Genomic DNA, 22,673 nt, shown 5'->3' on the forward strand with positions numbered 1-22,673 from the left:
CTTTGAGCAAACTTTGTTCAAGCAAATTGTGACCGGAGACGAAATTCTTGCCCTAGTTCATCTCTTTCTCTTGAAAAAGTTGCTGTGTATGTGCACAGTAGGGTTTTGTGACCAAGCATCTTCTTGATCTTCATTGTGTGGATGAACTGAAGAACTTTGCAACCAACAACCTTCTTAGTTGGTGATTGAAGTCGCGTACTGGGATCCGCGCAATTGGTTAGTCACGTACTGGGAGTCGTGCATCTGAAAGGGGAACTGTCACTACAAAACAAATCCAATTGGGTATTGGGGTAAGGGTTCAACTGTAGGTTGGTAAGGTACTTGGATTCCTTTACTTGTAATCGATTGTTGTGATAATAGTAGAGTTTTGGGAGTGGTGACCTGAAAATCACCCGGTGGGGTTTTTACCTTTAGGTTTTCCCCATTCGTAAACAAATCACCGTGTTATTTATTTTCCGTTGCATTATTAGTTTATTGGTGATTTTTTTGTGCTACTACACGTTTGCATGATAAATTGATTAATTAATAACTTGACTAATTAATTAATTAATTTCTATCACAAAGAGTCATTCAGTTTGTGGCCTATCAAGTGGTATCAGAACAAGCACACTCTGATTAGGGTTAATCTTTGCTGTGTGATCCATTGACCCCTGTTGTTATGGAAACTCTTGATTGTTTTGATTTGCATGATCTTATGTTGAATGATGATGATGATATTCAAGATGCCTATTGCAAGTTTTATAATTTTTTTATGAAATCTCTTGAATGTTCTACAAAATTAAAAGCTAAATTTAAAAAGGTCAAGCTTGAAAAAGATGATTTGATTGCAAAATTGGATGAAGCCAATAATTTGAATAAGAATTTTAAAAATCAAATTTCATCTCAGGTGGACAAAATTAAAAGTTTGGAAGAGCAACTAGTTGAATCTAAAACTAAAGTTGAAAAATTAACTAGTGCTAAACTTGTTGTTGAGCCTAACTCAAAAGAAAAAGATTTTTATGTTCCCCCATTTAAAAGAAATAATGAAGAGTTGAAGGCTAATATTGCTAGGATAGACAAAGGTAAACAATCTGATGTTAACACTGAAGTTTCTAAACCTATGTCTAAAACTCCTCCTAGGTTGAATAAAAATTATGAATTTGTCCCCACTTGTCATCATTGTCATATTGTTGGTCATATTAGGCCAAATTGTCCTAAGTTGAGGTCTCTATCAACCTCTGAGGTCAGATCTCCTTCTAGGAAGCCGAGTAGTCCTAAAGTTGCTCATATTTGTCACCATTGTGGTGTTTTTGGACACACACGTCCTAATTGATTTAAGTTGTTTCCTCATAAGCGAGTGTCAAATAGGTCTCATCCTTTGTCTAAAGGCTCTGTACCTATTTTTGGTGAGTTATTAAAAGTTTTAAGCTTTTTAACTCAATTTCAGGGGAATTCTAATTCCTCTATGTCCTATAGTAGTCATACTAGGACACGTGTATTTTCATCTTCACAGCCAAAGACTCGTGCTGTGTGGGTGATAAAGGATCCTAAGACTTAATTGTCTTTTCTGTTTGTCCTCTACTTTAATTCTTTCTATCTAAAGTAGGACTCTCCTTGCTTGATTTCTTATCTGCTTTTGGAATCATGCTTTCATGCATCTGCACCCTTCTATCATGCCTTCATGCATATGCATATTTCTTTCATGCTTTCATGTTGTTTGTCTGTTTTTGTTTGGTTGTTTAGTTTTTTATTTTGTTTTGTTTTTAAAAAATAAAAAATAAAAATTGAAAAATAAGAAAAATACAAAAACAGTGTGTGTTGTGTGTACATTGGCACTTGTGTTCCTTGGATGGCCATTGAAACAAAGTCTTCTAAACTTTGTATCATTTGTAGCTTAGATGAGTATCTCTATGCACAACTAAGCAAGTGAGCTTTGTGGCTCGTGTTTGTGATGAGTAAGATTAAGTTGTCTCTTATACTTAACACTCATATCATTCTTTTTGACGGGAAGGACTAAAAAATCCAACGAGAAAGGCATAAATAACCATCTCACCACTGTTGCCCGCCAATCATAATATGACATTTGTGTGCTTAGGCATAGTAAAATTGGAATGTCAAATATCATTGGGTATTTCTTTTCTCTCTCTAATAAGCCCATGCATAATATGCTTAAAAGAAAAATATGCAAAGAAAAATCAAAAGCAAAAAGATCAAAAATGCTTTAAATATGATTGCAAACGTGTATTCTAGGAGATGTGGGAGTTATAGGATGTACCTCAAAGGTAATAGTCCCCATCAAGCAGTTATGATTGTGTGTGAGTTAAAGATTTTCTCATATCTTAAATCGTCATAACATGTATACACTTATGCAATCTTGCAATGTTTTTCACACACAACACGCAATATTCTTTGCTATTCTTGATACATGTGCAGGTACAATGTGATTTGGCCATCACGAGGTTTTACATGTATTAATGTATGCTCACTAAACTGTCTAGACTTGTTTTTGAAATATAAAATTGGTTAGACTTGTTTAGTGTGTGTGTGTTTTTGGAGATCCATGTGCTCAAATTTTCATTTGAGAGATGTTTTTGAGAGCTTAATATATTGATTGTATCGTTAGTTGTATTGCATGTTGAATTGCATTCATGTCTGTGTTTTTCACATCTCAAAAAACTGTTTTTAAAAGCTGGCTCGACACCTCCTCGATAGCTGGCTATCTGTCAAGCTTCCTAAAGCTTTTTCTTATCGCAATCTCGCCTGCACCTCGATACTTGGTGGATCTATCGAGATTGGCTCTGTATGCTCGATAGCTTCTGGATACCTGGTGGATCTTTCAAGCTTCTGTTCTTAAGTCTGATAAGTTGATCCTCGATACCTCCTCGACAACTCAGTTGTCGACGAGCATTTCCTCGACACCTCCTCGATAGATCGCTCGATACCTCTCGATACTTGCATCTGTTGAGATTTACTGGCTTTCCTATATAAAGCCTTTGCGCGATCCGGCTCTTATTTCCATCGATCTCTCTCTCCATACTTCTCTATTTCTCTCCCAATAACACTCCAATCTCACTCCTATCTTGGTTCTCAAGGATTTTACAAGGTTTCTGAAGTTTTTCTTCACTTGGTAAGCTTCTAATCCTTTCTCATTCATGCATTTCATGTTTTGAAACCTAGGATTTGGGGTTTTTGAAAATTTTTGGGTTTTTCAAAATTGATGAGATTTCATTGAAATTTTGGGTTGGGTTTTCACTTAAATGTATTTAAAACCTCATACATTGCATCACATTCGCATTATAATGGTATTGCCATGCATTTAGATGTGTATTATATGTTTGTGTGCTGATAGATTTGGATTAGACTGAGCCCATGAAGCAATTTCCTTTGCATGTCACATGTTCATGCATTTCCCATGCATACGTACTTCTTTTCAATATATTTGAAACTGTTTGGGACTTTTCTGATTGTCATTCTTTCTCTCCCTCTCTGTTAGTTTACGTTAGTCGTGTCTATGACACCTAAACGTAAATCCACTCCAGCCCGGAACCCTTTTCGTTCCGGTGCTTCTTCGTCGTTTGATCCTACCCTATCTCATATCCGGTTCCATGATGATGATGCCTTTAAGGCATTTTCGGAGAACTTTTCTAGACGAGGCATTCATTCGGAACACTAAGTCATCTTGACAGATTTTGCAGACACCGACCTTCCCTCTGTCATTCACAATAGGGGATGGGAGTCACTGTGTGACGCTCCTGTCACCTGTCTTCTCGTGCTTATCTAGGAGTTCTACTCCAACATGCACTGGATTGATCGGTCAGTACCTCTTTTCTTCACTCGCGTTAGAGGTACGCGCATTCCTATTACACCGTAGTTGGTTGCGGATGTACTTCAGGTCCCTAGGATAGAGTTTCCTGACTATCCTAGTTATGAGCATCTGAGGACTGTATCCAGGGATGAGCTCATGTCTGCTTTTTGTGAGCGCCCTACTGCTTGGGGTGAGTGTCTTTTTACACCATGTCAACCTTTTACTAAAGGTCCTAGATTCATGAACACGGTGATGAATTTTGTTTTGCATCCCCTCTCTCACTATAACTCCATCATAGAGCCTCGTGCTCGATTTTTGTTATCTCTTCTTGAGCATCTTACCATAGACTTTCCTTCTCATTTCATTTTGTCTATTATAGATGTTCATCTAGATTCGGCGTCCCGTGATAAGCTCATCTTTCCTTCCGCTATCACGAGGATTCTACGCCATTTTTCCATTCCTTTTCCCTCTTCCGACCATTTTACCGTCATGTGTGCCATAGATTACGCTATCGTTAAACGTAGCGAGGCCCAGCTTCGGTCGTGGCAGTCGAATTCAGCAGCTCCTTCCTCCCATTCCGCTCCATCCCGTTTGGCTCCATCCACATCGGCTCCTCCTTCTTCTTTGGGCGATGTGTCTCTAGGAGATATCATGGCACAGCTGCAGCGCATGGATGCTTGCCTCGATACACTCTCTATGAAGTTGTACAAGGTGAACGTTCGTGTCAATCGTATTGCACGACGACAGGCATCTATGGGTGGTTTTGTTCCTGAGGCTACTCCTTCACCACCTTCTCCCACGGCTTCTGCTTCTGAGGATGAGGATGATGATGATGGTGATGACGATGATGCTTCAGATGATGCTGATGGAGATGCTAGCTCTGCCGATGAGATGTATACTTGACACTCTTACCCTTTGTCATTCGTGACAAAAAGGGGGAGTAGTTTTGGTATGAGAGTAGTCCATCTTAGGGGGAGAGTTAGTATTGGACCATTTTGATAGGGGGAGTATTGATACTTTTTGAGGGATGTAGTGAGGATAGTATGTATCTTTTCTTTTCTTTCTTTTTTGATACATTACTCTTGTACATGAGGTCTTGTGACCATTTATAGACATACATTGTACTTATCTCTTTCTTTATATTGATGTATGTTTTTCTTTCACCTACCCCTTCATGTGTTGTTTCTTTTCTTCCTCTATACACATGTTTCTTATATTTGCATGCAATCTATTATTTCTATTTCACACAAAGATACCTTGATGAGTTTTGTTTAAAGTGTTTCAGAAATACAGGTTGTCAAAGTCTAGTTGCCATAAACTCTCTTCTTGTAAAGTTTTTCAAGAGTTTGTGTTAGGATAGATTTTATTATATTCAACAAGTGAATATGAGTTGAGTGATTTATGACTTCTCTCATATGTTCATTTGTTTGTTGTGGTTTTGTCATGGATTGCCAAAGGGGGAGATTGTTAGGACATATGTGTTTCACATGTTAAGGACATATGTCATGATTTTATGTAATTGGCTTATCCTTTGATAAAACGCACTTTACTTGTATTTAGGTAGATTTAGAATGTTTTTAAATACTTCAAGAAACCTTGTTTCAAGATCAAGTATTGAAGCTTTCAAGTCTGTTCAAGAAAACAAGTTCAGAGTGCAAAATTATTAAAGCTCGACAGCTGCATCTATCAAGCTTAAGGAAGTTGTTCTTCATTCGGTGTGCTCGACACCTGCTATCTGCCGAGATTTAAGATTGTCAGAATTCCAATATGATTTTCTTAGGATCCGTGAATGTGTCTTTGGGCTTTCTTTTCTCCTAACCCTAGACATATAAAAGGATCAGTTTAAGGGCCGTCAAAGTGTTCACAAGTTGTAAAAGCTTTGAGCAAACTCTGTTCAAGCAAATTGTGACCGGAGACTAAGTTCTTGCCCTAGTTCATCTCTTTCTCTTGAAGAAGTTGCTGTGTATGTGCACCGTAGGGTTTTGTGACCAAGCATCTTCTTGATCTTCATCGTGTGGATGAACTGAAGAATTTTGCAACCAACAACCTTCTTAGTTGGTGATTGAAGTCGCGTACTGGGATCCGTGCAATTGGTTAGTCACGTATTGGGAGTCGTGCATCTGAAAGGGGAACTGTCACTACAAAACAAGTCCAATTGGGTATTAGGGTAAGGGTTCAACTGTAGGTTTGTAAGGTACTTGGATTCCTTTACTTGTAACCGCTTGTTGTGATAATAGTGGAGTTTCGGGAGTGGTGACCTGAAAATCACCCGATGGGGTTTTTGCCGTTAGGTTTTCCCCATTCGTAAACAAATCACCGTGTTATTTATTTTCCGCTGCATTATTAGTTTATTGGTGATTTGTTTGTGCTACCACGCATTTGCATGATAAATTGATTAATTAATAAATTGGCTAATTAATTAATTAATTTCTATCACAAGGGGTCATTTAGTTTGTGGCCTATCAATACCAACAATGATTAAGGTTTAAAAGTCTTGGCACGTCAAGGGAATTCGGTAAAAGGTTATTCAGGTAGACACTCAATTTTGCACCCATAATTTAAACTTGGGAGATGACCAAATAATCACTCTAAGTACCCAAAAATCATGGTTACATTTCATGCATTAAGTCATTCATCACATATCATAAAATGATCTTGAGATTCTAATGATCACGACAATATGTTCGCTTTCCAAATCGGACCATCAAATTGAAAGATATCACAAGACCAAGTTTTGATGGTCTGCATGCATTCATTTGTGTGGAATTGATCACACGTAATTAATTGAAATTAATTTTGATTGGTGGACAATTAAAATTAATTAAATGAATTTCTATGATTGGTAGTTTATTCAATTAAAATAAGTCTAGTTGCATGGGAATAAAAAGAATAATTTGATAATATTAATATTGAATTGATAATCAAGTTTTAAGGATATTTATCTTTGAGATAATTATTTGAAAGATTTAATTATCAAATTAAGGTGATTTTTATTAGAAAATGAGTCTAAGACACATCCAAGTATAGTTCCCAGCTAAAAAAAATGCCCAAAAAAGAGTCCAAAACGTGCCAAAAGATGCAACTAGGCGAAGTAGTCAGGAGTGCCAATCGGCACTTCAACAATGCCGATAGGCACTTTTGAAGTCCCAATCGGCAGTTGAAGAAATTTTGGAAGCCCTACTTTAGGAATTTCTTTTCTGTTAAGCAACATACTTTAGATCTCAGAGAGATTCATTCTCTCTAATCTCTAAAGTAATCCCTTCTCATGGAGCAAATTCATGCAAGTAAGCTCTTAGTCTGTAAGTCCTTTCCTTTCTATGTTTCCATGATTCATATATTTGTTTGCATGCATGTCTAAGTTTATTGATGTACTTCTTTCATGTTTTATGATTAATATGTTCATCTCATAATCATATGATTCATTCATAATCATATGATTCGTGCATAATAGATCTAAGATGGTTTATGAAGTTATTTTTATGAATCTATGACTTTTTCTATCAAATCTTATATTTTTTTACAACAATAAAAATAGACCTGAATTTTCTTCTTAATTACTATTTTTCTACAACAATAAAAACATATTTAAATTTTCTTCTTAAAATTACTATTTTTCTACAACAACAAAAACATATCTGAATTTTCTTCTTAAAATTATTGTTTTTCTCAATAACTAAAAAAAGATTTGAATTTTCTTTTTAAAATTACTATTTTCCTACAAAATAAAAACATATATGAATTTTCTCCTTAAAATTACTATTTTTCTACAATAACTAAAAACATATCTGAATTTTCTTCTTAGAATCTATTGTTTTTCTTCTAAATAAAACAGATCTAGATTTTTCTCCATAAATCTCTTATGTTCTAATAAATAAAAACAGATGTTGAATACCTTTTTCAAAATTTCCTTTCGTTTTAAAAAGGGTAGATTCATAAAGCTCACTTCTTGAATTAATCTTAAATTTATTATTTAAATATATGCTGCATTTCATCACTATATATGAATGGGTACTTAAATGATCATTGGAGTCTAGAAGACCAGATTTTGTCCGGACAAGATGAGTGTCTAACACTTTCCCATCTTGTAACCTAGCCCCCGAACCATAGATCTTAGGTTCGTAGATTAGTCTTTTTTGTTGGTAGATTGTAACTAGAAACAAGGCCATGTAACTTTTTTACTAGATTGTAAATTAGGAAACAAAGCCATGTAAAGTTTCTTTTTATCAATTGTAAATGTTCAAATTGTTAGGACATATGTGATTTACTTGTTAGGAATATATGTCACTATTTTATGTAATTGGCTAATCCTTTGACAAAACGCAATTTACTTATATTTGGGTAGATCTAGGATGTGTTCAATACTTCAAGAAACCTTGTTTCAAGTTCAAGTGTTAAAGCCATGCAAGTCTATCCAAGAACCAAGTGAGAAAGTGCTAAATTTTAAAGCTTGATAGTTGCTCGACACCTCTCAACACCTGGCTTATCTGTCGAGCTCTTCAGTTGCTTCTTATCGCAATCTCAACACCTCTCGATAGCTAGGTCGATCGATTGAGCAAATTTCTGTCCCCTCGACACCTACTCAACACCTCATCGATAACTGTATCTATCGAAGTTTAAAGCTTGACACCTCCTCGACACCTCTTGATTGATTGAGGTTACGGGAATTTAGATTTTCAGATCTGATTTTTGGCTCATGCTAACATGTATGTGTAGGGTTTCTTTTCTCACAACCCTAGACATATATAAGGCTTATTTCAAAGGCCGTCACATAAGAGAATACAAGGAAAACATATGCAAAAGGTGACTGATGTCTTATTCTCTCTGAAAGAAGCTACTGCGTCTTTGCGCCTTAGGGTTTTGTAACCAAGTGCTTCTTGATCTTCATTGTTGATGAAGTGAAGAACTTTGCAGCCAACATCTTCTTCTAGTTGGTGTGTTAGTCACGTACTGGGAGCCGTGCATCATTGGTTAGTGACGTACTGGGATCTGTGCAACAAAAAAGGTGGTGTTCATATATTGAAGAATTCAGAGGTTCTGAAGCGGTAGAAAGTTTCTGCTGTGAGTTCATCTACGGGGATTGTAGAGTCTAGGGACAAAGGTTTTGTACTAGATCTGAAACTTCTCTTTACTATAGTGAATTGCTTTTCGGGAAGGTTTCCCCCTAGGTTTTTTACTGTGAAACTAGTTTGTTTTATTGATTTTCCTAGGTTATCATATCTTGTCTTATTTATTTTTCCATTGCATGATTTTGACATGATATTGATGTTTGTTTGTTTTAACAAGTTTTATTCATAATAAATCTAATTAACAACTTGGATTTAAAACTTGTTAATTCTATCAACCGAGATTTAAATTTCCCAACACAAATAAATAAGAACTCGATGTTATTCATTTAATTTGTATTTTTTTTTTAGCTTTTTTCTTATTTTTTGTAATATAAAAAAAAATAAGTGGTGACTCCACAATAATCAAAACCCCAAAAGAGATGTGCCAATACTTTTTCTTTTGATTGAGAGCCCCCTTTAGGTCCAGTCTCTCACAATCTAAAGAGTTATGAGCTTTACCTCTAGGATCATGGTTGAATTATGGGGTCTTAATGATGATTTATTGCTTTGATTTCAACTAAACTTTTCTACCATTGAAATTGAACTTGATTCAAAAGTTGTGATATGTCTTATGAAGAGTTCTGAGGAACATCTAGGTGATTGTGCTTTATTTGTTGATGAGGGAGATTCTTAGGAGATTCCCATTGAAGGTGATCAAGCACGGCTATATAGATGCAAAAGCAAACAAATGTACCTATGCTTTGTCAAAAAGGGTGTTAGGCAAGACTAGCATTTTGTAATTTTAGATGAACCCCTTCTAATGTCGCTTTATTATTATGTTTAGACAATTTGGGCATGTACTGTGATAGGCATAGAGTGCCTGCTAATGTTCTTCTTTAAATTCTCTTTATGAATACTAGTATCTTATATTACTTGTGGGCGTCAATAACAAACACTCAGGAAGGTTGGTGCTTAGTAGATGACTTACACAATTAATTTATAAGAACTAAAGGGAAAGAATTTCACAATGGAAGATCTAAATAACTGATTACAAGGCAACAAGTAACAAAATGGTTGTTTATTGATATGGAAATTTTTTTCTCGAGGTACAAAAGGTTGGATTGAAAGCTGTAAAACTCTAAGTCCTATTCTGCTTCTATCTCTGTTTCTTCTCTAAGTCTTCTCTCTCTATTTTTCTGAACCCCCCTTCCTACTGCACATCCCCCCCTTTTATAGGCACATTCTGTTCCTTATCCCCCCAGCTAGCTTGCCTCTAGCTAGATTCAGGGGATGCTTGTCCCATCACCCCTTTGTTCTGCCATTATTTATCATGAAACAAGACTTTTAGGGGAGTCTTTACTATTCAGGCATGTCTATAAGCATTTAATGTAGAAGAGGTTAGGTAGAGAACATCTCATTAATGCGAAGGTGACTAGTTCTGTGGTCCTTATCTCTTCATGGAGTTTCCCGAGGCGAGTTTGATGACGATGGCATTTCAGGTCAAAGGGTAATTGGTTACCTGTGGTTCCCTATGTGTCTGCTAAGGTAAGAGTCTTGCTTATTACCTTGGGAGTGGACCTTCGTAATGGCAACTACCTCGGGCCTTTACGGGACTTGTTCTTGGGAGTTGTACTCTATCTCTTGGGTTTTCTTACTCATACCCATCTTTTTGGGCCAGGACCCTCTATTTAGACATGATCTATTGGGCGCTTGGTTTTTGGCCCAAGCTCAAATTCATCCCCCCACATTACCCAAAAAAAAAAAAGAAAAAGAAAAAAGGTCTAGGAACATCAAGTAGACCGTAACTAGTCTGAATATGTTTGGATAGGGAAATACTTGATTATATGTATATTATTATTGTAAAAGAGTTTTCTTTGTATCTGAAATGTTACAATATAAATGGAATCAAGTTCTTGTTCCTAAATAAAAAAATTTAAGATTTTAAGCTAACTTGTGTTTATGTACAAATTTTTAATTTCTTATTTTCTTTTAGAGAAATGCTATGCCCACAACATTTTATGACACTTTCACAATAAATTCTAAGTGGTAAGTTATTACTAGCTGTAATTAGTGGACAAAAAAGTAATTTTAATGATGAATTTAAATTAGAACATATAACAACTTATCACATTCGATTTATTGTGAAAATATTGTAAACGTAGCACTTCTCTTCTTTTATGTAGTTATATTTTTATATTAACAAAGAAATAAGTTAATGAATTTAAACTACTTAAGGATGTTTTAGTTAGATGTGGTCAAACAGGCAGGTCAAGTCAGGTACGGGTCAGGTCAATCAAGTTCGGGTTGAAAACATGTTTGTGTAACAAAATGGGTCATTTTAATCGGGCTAGAAATGGGTTGGTCGGGTCGGGCCAAGTCGACCTTTATCTTTCACATGAATATTTTATTTATTTAAAAAAAAACATGTATTTGTCACTTGATAAGTCATGTAGCCAATTACTTCGTATGAAATGCATTATTTTGAATTATCGCCCATTTCAAGAGAGCATTCAACTCAAAAAATTGACACTTGTTCAATAAATTATAAAATTATACAAATCCCAATATTACTAATCAAAATAAATTGCAAAAACACAAAGAAGTCTAGTCTACCATTTGAAAATCTAATTAAAACAAATACACAAGTTTCACTACTACGCAATATCAACATCCCAAAATATAAAACAAAATTACAAATGCCGATAGCTAATTTGATAAAGAATAAAACATATAAAATTTAAAAAATCTTGAAAGCTAATTTCATAATCTAATACCTCAAAAAAAATATGATATCCGTGTTTAATTTTAGACGCACTGTGATTGACATTCTATTTTATTTTGAGAATATACATCAAAGTTTGATTGTTTACTTATTTATACATGATCTCTTTTATAAATATCATGTTATTGTTAAGCAATATATACTCCAAAAATATAATCTTTTATTTTTAAAAGCCTTTTATTTTGGCTATGGACTGTTAAAAAGCAGGCTTAAGCATCCATAATTTATGTCAATTTCATTGATATACTTTGACTTTACTCTTTCTACACTTATAAGTTCTTCTTATACATGTTTATAATTTCAAATATATGTTTTTAAGTTTACTACAACCAAATTATTTTGGTATGTATTTTGTCATTCGATATTTAAAAATCTTTACTTATCAGTTACTCAAGCAAAAAAGAATGCCTTAATAATCATCTTTTAATTCATTTGCATGCAACTAGATAAAAGTCTCAATTATTTTCTTGAGGTCATTGTATTTGAATGACGTTAAATATAAATATATTTTTTTAATGGTGTTGAACAAATTTTTTTTTTTCAAAATTTGATTTAAAAAAAAAAAAATCACGAGCTTTATATTAATTTATCAATTGAGTTCGGGTTGTGTAATGTAAAGCCCATAAGAAACAAGTAAACCAACTATGTCTTAATTTTATTATATTTTGTAAAGTTGTAATTTACAACTATCTGTTTTGTTGGCTTTAATTCCATACTAAATTTAATTGTAATTTTATTTAATATTTTGTACCTTGTATTTATTATGGGATTTAATTGTAAGGGTTGTGTGTGTGAGAGTAAGAAAGAGTGTGAAAACTCAAGCAAATTGAAAACTGAAGAGTTTTCGCGGGTAGCTCGCGACTAAGCATCCCGTGAAATGATGCATGTGTCTTGCACGTGATTGGAATGTGAAAGTCAGGACAGGATGCAGATAGCCATGTTTTGCGAGTAGCTCGCGAGTAAGGCCTTCCCGCGAGACACTCACGAAATATTTTGTTTTGCCAGATTGTCCCATCTAATACACACTTTATGTACCCACACTATATATACCCACATTACCCACAAATGTTGAGGAGTGCTTCTGCGAGAAAACCCTAGCCACAAACCTTAAGAGTTACTCACAAATGTTGAGGAATGCTTCTGCAAGAAAACCCTAGCCATAAACCTTGAGAGTTAGAGATTGTTATACTCTACACAATTGCTTGTGGATTTTCCTCAACTCCTACCTCTCCATTTCCATACCTTTGAGAGGTTGATAGCTCAAACACTTACCACACCCTTTCAGAGTGTCAAGTGAGGATTTAGTGCTACTGGAAAGCATTGGAAGAAGCCAGGCTTTGGCAAATGCAATCGGGCATATTACGGGATCTGAAGAGCTAGACAAGACACGGTTCTGAGAAGCCTTGTTGGAGTTGGAGCCTGGAGGGCTTAGGTATAGCAGGTAGATTAGGCTTGGAGGGTCTCTTGCTAACCCATGTATCCCAACTGACTGTCTAGTGGATCGATTACCGCTTGGAGGGCGGCGAAGAGGTTTTTCGCCGAGTTATTCGGTTTCCTCTTTGATAACATATCGGCGTGTTATCTTGTGTTTGCATCTTTCTTCCTTACTCTTTTACATTTTATTTTATTGCTGTGTTATTATGAATATGGGTTAGAGTAGGTTGTTTGTTTATACGCTTGCATTTACTCTTTTCCGCACTTAGTATAAGTTAGAGTAAAATCTATCGAGACGTAATTTTAATTTGAGGGTCTAAATAACTCTTGTGTTTTCACACATTTTAGAGCATTCATATTTTACCCAATTTTTTTTTTTTTAAAAAGACAGGTTAGGACATCACGTGTTAGACAGATTGGGTCGGGTTGACTTGCAAAAAACTAGTCAACTCACAAATCAACCTGTTTTTTTATTCAGTTCAAAAAAATTGGGTTTGGGTCGGGTTAGTGAATTTTGACCTGTTTTTCCATTTCTAGATTTAGTCATCTCATACATGTGACTAACCATAACTAATTTGTTGAGTATCCGTAATCGACCCCAAAAATATGGAACTAAGAATTGTTGTAACAATTCTTTAGTCATTGTTAATGAAATAAAATCTAGTTAATGAATTTTTTAATTAATTTTTTTATTGGCATGCTATTTTGTAAGTCTATAGTAAAATTTATAGAATCCCTAACTTCACTCATGAGAATAAAATGCAGAATCATTTTTTAAAAATTATTATTATAAATTTAGGGTCTTTTTAAAATGGGCGATGGGGCCTTCTTTATGAAGTGATAGAAGGTTTTTTTTTTTTTTTGGTATTACGGGCCTTAGGCCTAGGCCTTGGGCAGCCCTACTCATACGTAGATGGATCACATAACCCTGGGGTAGGTATTGCAACAAGAGGAATCTTTTTTTTTTTCAGCACAATCCCAAACTTTTCAGTATGGTCCAACTTCTCTCCTTGGGGAAGTTTCCAATCAAAAGAATGCAGAAGTGTAGCAAGTGAATACATCATCATCCTCTCAGCCATTGCAATTCCAACGCATATTCTTCGACTAGAAATGCTAGTGACACCAATTTTCGCACAACTTTGTACAACAACTCGCCATATGGTGACTTGTAATTGGTAAGGGTGTGTCCTCACATGGCCCACTAACACATTCTTATCAATCACAACTCGCTATGTACAGGGGCGTAACCAGGATTTTCCACTTGGGGTGGGGGGGGGCCAATTATATATTTATATGCTAGTCATAACTCATAATTAATACAATAATTATATTCTATATAAAATAGTCAAATTTAACATTTTATAATATTTTAAAACTCAAATAAGATAATAATAAAAAAAATTTCAATTTGCTATAAACATATAAACGATTTTTTTTTTAAGCCTTAGCATCTCCTATTAGAATTTTGCTTGATGAAGACCATTCATGAAATAAATTCCATTCATTATCATTTTCATAGTGAAATTCTTAACAAAATTTCCCTTTTTCAAATTGGGAGGGGGTTAAGAGTTGAGAATGTTTCTTATCTCTAGCAAAACCTAAATTCTGTTGTAGAAACATATCAATGTTGGTACAACTTATAAGGCACTTGGATACAAAAGGAAAACAAAAAATCAACTAAAAATATATATAAATGAGATGATGATAATGAGAGAAAAACATATGAGGAAAAAATATTGGAAATATGAGAAAAGGATCAAATTTTGTGAAAAAAATGATGATGATGGGACCAGAATAAATGAATTTGAAGGCTAAGAATGAAAAGAAAAACACACCAATTCGAGCAACACATTGCATTTAAAAATTGAAAACAATAGGAACAACGTCCTTTTTCTATTCTTAGAAAAAATAAAAAGAAAGACACCTAGAGATTAGGGATTTATAAGATTTTGGTAAAAGTCTAGGGATTTAAAAGATTTTGGTAAAAGTGTGCATATTGTTTGAGTGGAGTACACTTGAGAAACTAACTAAATATTGGAATTGTAAATGGCTAAATGCAATCATTGTTATATTTTAAAGGGAAATAACATAAAAACTAACAATGAACAGATCTCTATGACATATTTTTTTTTTAAAATGAAAGTCACTATCCAAAATCAGAGTAAAGAGAAAACTAAGCAAAACAACAGTAAAAAAAAATTAGCATAAACTGTGAAGAAGATGAATATTCATAGCTAATTGGAACTCTAAAATCAGAGACTATCTTCTACTCAATAGTTTGGAAACTCTAGGTTCTTGGTATATTGTGCAAGTAGGTGGGGCACTTGGTTACTTTCTCTTTTATTATGATTTAAATTGAGTTAAGAGTAGTCTAGATTCTTGTATTAGGTGGCCTGTCCAACTATGCTAGACCAATTTTCATCCATTGACAACAAGAAGGTTCTATGAAATTTTTTGGAGGGGCCAATCATTATAATTTGTAGGGGCCCAATTTATTTTTATATAGCACTATAAGAGGATTTCAAAAGCCCCCGCCAAGACTATATGTACCTCCACCCCTGACCATGTGGCTAGTTGTAGCACAAAGTTGTACCAAAATTGGTGTCCCTTACATTTCTCTTCTTCGACCAAACCCAGACATAAAATAACTAAAGTCACTTCCACTATAGTCCCATTTACTATCCAAGAACCTCTTTGGATCAAAAGTTAATGGATTTTCCCAAATAGAGGGGTCCCTTTGTATCGCCCATACATTCACAAAGATTCGAGATCCTTTTGGAATGGTGTAGCCTCCTACAGTGCATGTCTCGCTGGGACAATGAGGAACTAATAATGGCACGGCTGCATGTAACCGCAATGTTTCTTTTATTACAGCATGTAAGTACGGTAGTTTGTGAATATGAGATTCTTCTACAATGTTATCTTTGTCAACTACATCCTCCAGTTCTTGTTGGGTTTTCCTCATCACCTTCGGTTTGTCCATGATTTCAACCATGGCAAACTCAATTGTGTTGGAGGATGTGTTTGTCCCACCGACCACCATATCCTGTTCACATTATACACTAGATTATGGAATTATGTGAGGGCATTGCTAAACAATTTAGCTACCAAATAAAACGACTCCACATGATTGTAATATTAATGCTAGAACTAGAAATATAATATTTGTTTTAATTGGTGATGGCTAAACACTGTGTACGGTACACAAAGCTAAATTCATGCTTTTACATCATGATATCAACTCATCTTGTGCAACAATAATCACCGTATCCTTTTTAAGTGAAAGCCTTTATACCGTGACTCCTTCTAACTTATAGGGCATCTTGCTTAGTGATTCATTCACTACAAAAAAAAAGTCCTATAGGCGCATTTTTAAAACGTGGCTATAACTCATAAAAACGTGGCTATAGGACGATTTGGCCTATAGCAGTGTTTTTTTTAGGCTGTGTGGCTTAAAACCCATGACTATAGGCTCAGACCAATGGCCACGTTTTTATAAAAATGGCTATAGGACATATTCTAGCCGCATTTTTCAAACGCGGCTATAGGTGACAACTATAGCCGCATTTTTTAAATGTGGCTATAGGGGACATCTATAGCTGGTTTTAAAAACATGGCTATAGGTCACTTGTTTCCGTGTGGATGCAAGAGTGTGATGTTGGTTTCATACCAAACATGTGCTTCAAAATGACCTATATGAACGTAATCCATCAACAATGCCTAAATAAAGGACTCATTTTCTTTGCTTTCTGTTTCACACAATGTCATAACAGAAGTAAATAATGCAATGATACCCAATAAATGACAAAAAGTTGGCAGGTTTTGAAAAGGAAAGTAGTTCATGCCACTTGGATGTTCTCGTCCAACTCAAAGGAAAAAGCTCTTCTCTAACCTGCAATCATATTACTGTAAGCAAGGGTTCATCCAATTCAAGCACTAACTTTTAAACCAAAAAATTATTTTTTTAAAGATTGGGTTGACTCCCACCATCTATTATAAATTGAAGAATTAAAAGCATAATTTTCTTTTTGCATTTTCCCTAATATTTAGTTATTTACTCTTACATTAATGGTTGTGATTTGTTTCCCTTGATTTGTAATTAAGACTATATAATAAGATAATTGGACCCATGTTAGGGAAATTACTTATGTTTGCCTTTATGCAGTGAAAGACATAATGAGAAATAAGGAAGACTTAAGCAATGTACATCCAAAGTTTAGCCAAAAAAGTCACTAGAACAGAATTTATTTTGTGTGTAGGACTCTAAGCATGGACATTGGTGGTTGGAATTTGGATCAGGACTACTGGTTGGTTATTCGCCAGCAATCTTGTTTAGTCACTTAAGAACTCATGCTAGCATGGTTCAATTTGGAGGAGAGATTGTAAATTCTAGATCATCAAGTTATCACACATCTACTCAAAAGGGTAGTGGCCATTTTGCTGAAAAAGGATTTGGAAAAGCTTCTTATTTCAGAAATTTGCAAGTTGTTGATTGGGATAATAACTTGTTTCCTCTAACAAATCTTCACCTCTTGGCTGATCATCCAAATTGTTATGATATAAAACAAGGGATAAATAATGTTTGGGGAACTTACTTTTATTATGGAGGTCCTGGAAGGAATGTAAAATGTCCATGAAGAAAGAAAAAAAAAAGCACAAGATATAGATAGTAGCCTATATATTTTTTTCTCTTTTTTTTTCAAAATTTTTTTTTTCAAATATGAGTTTTTAGTTTGCATCTTAGCCTTAACATGATTTGGGTGTCATAAAAATTTTCCCACAAAATTCCATTTTTACTGACGAAGTACCCATTATTCATCCTACCTTTGGGAGTATGCAAATTTGTGGAAATACAGATTATCAATAACAATTGAGTGTGTGATGTTCTCAGTTCTTCATCTTTCTCTTCCAAATCCTTGAATTATATGGAAAAATAAATAAATAAATCAATGTTATAGGCAGGAACAGAATAATACAATACCCTTAGGCTTTAAGTAATATTACCATCCTTATGTGCTATTTTAATAGAAATAAAAAATAAAAAATAAAATGAGGTGTGGACTTTTTTTAATTAAAAAAAAAATAGTAACCTTACTGTTTTTTTTTTTTTTCAACTGATTTGTCTTCATTTTTGTAGGTAGTAATATTAAATACATGTTAGGAATATTTTTGGAGTACAGAAAATTTAACCAAAAAAAAAAAAAAAATTATATTCCAATCATATATATAAAATTTACAATATGTTAACCTACCAAACCTACAATTGCCATTGTCATTTAGAAAACCCATACCACTTCCACAAATATTTATTTTCTTTGAAAGGAAGGACAATGCAAATGTGCTAGTGGTATTTATATATGGCTATGCATGTGCGGTGCATGAAAGAAGCAACTTCTGAAGGAAACAGACAGATTTACACATTGGACAACTTTTGCATACTATTATAATCTATACCTTAATTTGGATCCCAGCTTTCAAACAATGAATTAACCAAGTTAGGTTCTAAATGTTTAGAACAATTGGCAAATCGTGAACACAAACTTGTCTAGATATAGATCTTAGAGTCTATAGGTATTATTAGACAATGCTCAAGATGATTCAAGTCAAGATTCAAGAACATACAAGCTGCAGGAAGAAGATTTCATAATCTGTCTGGTTCGATCGATCGAAAGATAGGCTCGATCGATCGAAAGTCGTATCTGCAGAATTTTAATTAAACCCAAACAGCAGTTCAAGCCCATTAAGGATTAGGGTTTCTAATCTACATCTCCCAGTATATAAAGGAAACCCTAAGCACATTTTTATGAGGCTTTTCAAAGAGAAAAGAGTGTGCCTCTTTTGTATTTAGGGTTTTGTTCCTAAAAAGCTCTCTTATGTCTTCTACCGGTGTTATTCCTTGAAGAATCTCAAGATCCGGTATTGTAGAAGTTGCTGCCTTCTCTTGTCATCAAAGGTGTTGATGATCTAAACCTTCAAGGGTGGTCTTAGAGTCACAAACAGGAGAGTTTGTGTTGCTAAACTTTTGAGTGAGATCTCAAAGTCACAAACGGGGGTGTTTGTGTTTTGCAAAGGCCAAAGAAAGAAGAAGTCCGTGGATTCGGAGTTTGCACGTGGTTGTGTCAGTAAGTTCTACTGGTGGGTAGCAATAAGAAGTCGAGAGTGGGGGCTTATAAGTCTTATTGTATGAACTTCGATTCTTTCTAGTGGATTTTCTTTTTACCTTGAGGATAGCTAGGTTAAATCCTCCCCAGGTTTTTACCGGTTTGGTTTCTTGGGTGATCATCTCTTGTGTTATTTATTTTCCGCTGCTTTGCATGATTTGATCTTTGTTATTGTGATAACCTAGACTTGTTTAATTGGACTAAGTAACAATTTGGCTAATTATCTAGGTTAAATCAATTGTTTTAAGGGGTCTAAAAACTATCACACTGTTCACTAGCCAATCATGAACACCTTAGTGCATATCATAAGATTTTGTGCTCGAGAAAGAGTAGCACATGCACAAAAAGAATATAAGGTGTAGCCTCGGTTATAAATGCTAAAATTGGTGTGTATATTATCTTGGCTATTTTAATAAGTTTCCGAACAATTAAAACTGGTGTGTATATTATGAGGCAAAAATCAAGAAACTTACATGATTTCAAGCTTATGATCTAGGAGATGTGGGAGTTATATGTTGTAACTCTTTAGGTGATAGTCTCTTTCAAATTCTATGTGATGAATTTTGTAGAAATTGTGATTGATTTCTATTTGCATATCACGTCACATGTTTTTCAAGCTTTTGCTAATTGCACACACTACACAAGTTACTCTTTGCTAAAAACTTGGTACATTATATTGTGTGTGATCTTGTTGTGGCCATCCAAGATTAAAAGTTCCTTGATTTTAATGCAAAATGTGTTTAATGTTTGCGCTTTGGGGACAAATTGATTGAAAATCTTGATTTTGGAAGATCTGGGTTGAATTCAAGTTTGTTTTAAAACTTTTAATCTCATACCCATGCATTTCATTCATGAAATATTGTGCTTTAAGGAGTTTCTGCATTAAATTGCTCTGTTTTTTCAAAACTTTGATTTTTCCATGCATCATTTATGTTTGGGATTAACATGCATTGCATTGTTTTTGTATCCATCTTGCAGTTTTGCAGTCATATCTCTCATTGTTTTCACACATAACATGCATACACTTTGCTCCATTGGGTACTTAACTTGATCAAAAAATTGATTGATTAATTTTTGAGCTATGTACTTTCTAGTATATGCCTTTTTTATGTGTGAACTGTAGAAAATATTTTTCTTACAAGAAATGATGGATAATCAATGTGCAAATATTTTCTCTACTCATGCAACTGTTTATGGGTCACATAGTGCCATGTTTGCATTTTATTGAAAGAGAGAATATTTTTTCTTCATGTGTATCCTCAACTTAGTTTTTTTTTTTTAAACTTGGTTTGTGTCGTTTTCTTTATCCCCACCCCCTTTATTTTTCCCCAAAACTGTTTTTCCCAAAACTTATTGTGTTTTTCCTATTTTTATAGGGGAAGAAGCTTGTTTTTAACCCTTGTTGTTCATAGGGGGAGTTGTTGCTCTTCGTAGGGAGAGTTGTCTCTATTTTCTCTTATTCTCTGTTGCGTATGTTTTCTGTCGACCTTCTGATTGGGTTGACTTTGTCAATACGTGACAAAAAGGGGGAGATGAAATGTGAGAATATATGGGAATCCTGTTTGTTTTGTTTAGGGGGAGAATATAAAAAACTTTTTGTTGTATCTAACTTAGGGGGAGAGTTAGTTTATTTTTTTATATTCTGTTTCATATTATTGTTTATATGTCTTTCTTTCTACACATGTGGTGATGTGTTTGTTGAGTGTTTCAGGAAAGACAAGTGCATTTTAATCAAGACCTTCTACCTCTTCTTGCAACTTCTAGGTTAGGAGTCTTAGATTAGGATTTGTGATGTAATTGGGCATTTTATTGTATTGGGTTGTTCTTGTATTTGAGCATTTCATTTTGTATAAAAGTTTTGTCACGAATTGCCAAAGGGGGAGTTTGTTAGGTTCTAAATGTTTAGAACAATTGGCAAATCGTGAACACAAACTTGTCTAGATATAGATTTTAGAGTCTATAGGTATTATTAGACAATGCTCAAGATGATTCAAGTCAAGATTTAAAAACATACAAGCTGCAGGAAGAAGATTTCATAATCTGTCTGGTTCGATCGATCGATCGAAAGACAGGCTCGATCGATCGAAAGTCGTATCTGCAGAATTTTAATTAAACCCAAACAGTAGTTCAAGCCCATTAAGGATTAGGGTTTCTAATCTACTTCTCCCAGTATATAAAGGAAACCCTAAGCACGTTTTTATGAGGCTATTCAGAGAGAAAAGAGTGTGCCTCTTTTGTATTTAGGGTTTTATTCCTAAAAAGCTCTCTTATGTCTTCTACCGGTGCTATTCCTTGAAGAATCTCAAGATCTAGTATTGTAGAAGTTGCTGCCTTCTCTTGTCATCAAAGGTGTTGATGATCTAAACCTTCAAGGGTGGTCTTGAAGTCACAAACAAGAGAGTTTGTGTTGCTAAACTTTTGAGTGGGATCTCAAAGTCACAAACGGGGGTGTGTGTGTTTTGCAAAGGCCAAAGAAAGAAGTAGTCCGTGGATTTGGAGCTTGCACGTGGTCGTGTCAGTAAGTTCTACTGGTGGGTAGCAATAAGAAGTCGAGCGTGGGGGCTTGTAAGTCTTATTGTATGAACTTCGATTCTTTCTAGTGGATTTGCTTTTTACCTTAAGGATAGTTAGGTTAAATCCTCCCCAGGTTTTTACCGGTTTGGTTTCCTGGGTGATCATATCTTGTGTTATTTATTTTCCTCTGCTTTGCATGATTTGATCTTTGTTATTGTGATAACCTAGACTTTTTTAATTGGACTAAGTAATAACTTGGCTAATTATCTAGGTTAAATCAATTGTTTTAAGGGGTCTAAAAACTATCAGTAGTGTATGTAAGTAAACACAACACATTATTCATATTGTCCCTTTAAGTAAGCACAATATAATAATTATTAAAAGAAAAGTTAGTGCTTGACCCTCTTAACTGTGCTAATGTACCTATTTACACAATAATCTAACACTTGGAAGACGTGTTCTAAAAAGCTACAACTTAACCAGCCAACCAAGTTGTCAGTAATCATGCAATCCTATCCTTATCAACATTTTCATATGAGTAACAACAAAAGCACCATTTACTGGCTTAAAGAAACTGTTAAGACATATTTGATTCACATGTTAGGAACATATGTCACTATTTTATGTAATTGGCTAATCCTTTGACAAAACACACTTTACTTGTATTTGGGTAGATCTAGGATGTGTTTAATACTTCAAGAAACATGCTGTTTAAGTCTAGTATTAAAGCCATGAAGATTGGACCAAGAAACAAGTAAAGAAAAGCTGTTCATTAAAGCTGAACAGATAGCTCGATACCAGTGGACAGATAGCTTGACAACTACTTGACACCTTTCAATAGCTAGGCTATCTATCGAGCTCTTTAGTTGATTGTTATCGCAATTTCGACACCTTTCGATAGCTGGTGGATCGATCGAGAAAGCTTTTGTCTCCTCGACACCTCCTCGATAGCT

At 34.7% G+C, this 22,673-nt stretch overlaps 1 protein-coding gene across 1 annotated transcript in view; it reads right to left on the reverse strand.

The window, feature by feature from the left end:
- LOC126710356 (flavonoid 3'-monooxygenase CYP75B137-like) overlaps positions 1–22,673 on the reverse strand; it is a 96,845-nt gene that overhangs the window by 59,102 nt on the left and 15,070 nt on the right. The gene's annotated exons all lie outside the window — the stretch shown is intronic.

This window comes from Quercus robur, chromosome 12, assembly GCF_932294415.1.
Source record: "Quercus robur chromosome 12, dhQueRobu3.1, whole genome shotgun sequence".
Taxonomy (NCBI): Eukaryota; Viridiplantae; Streptophyta; class Magnoliopsida; order Fagales; family Fagaceae; genus Quercus; species Quercus robur.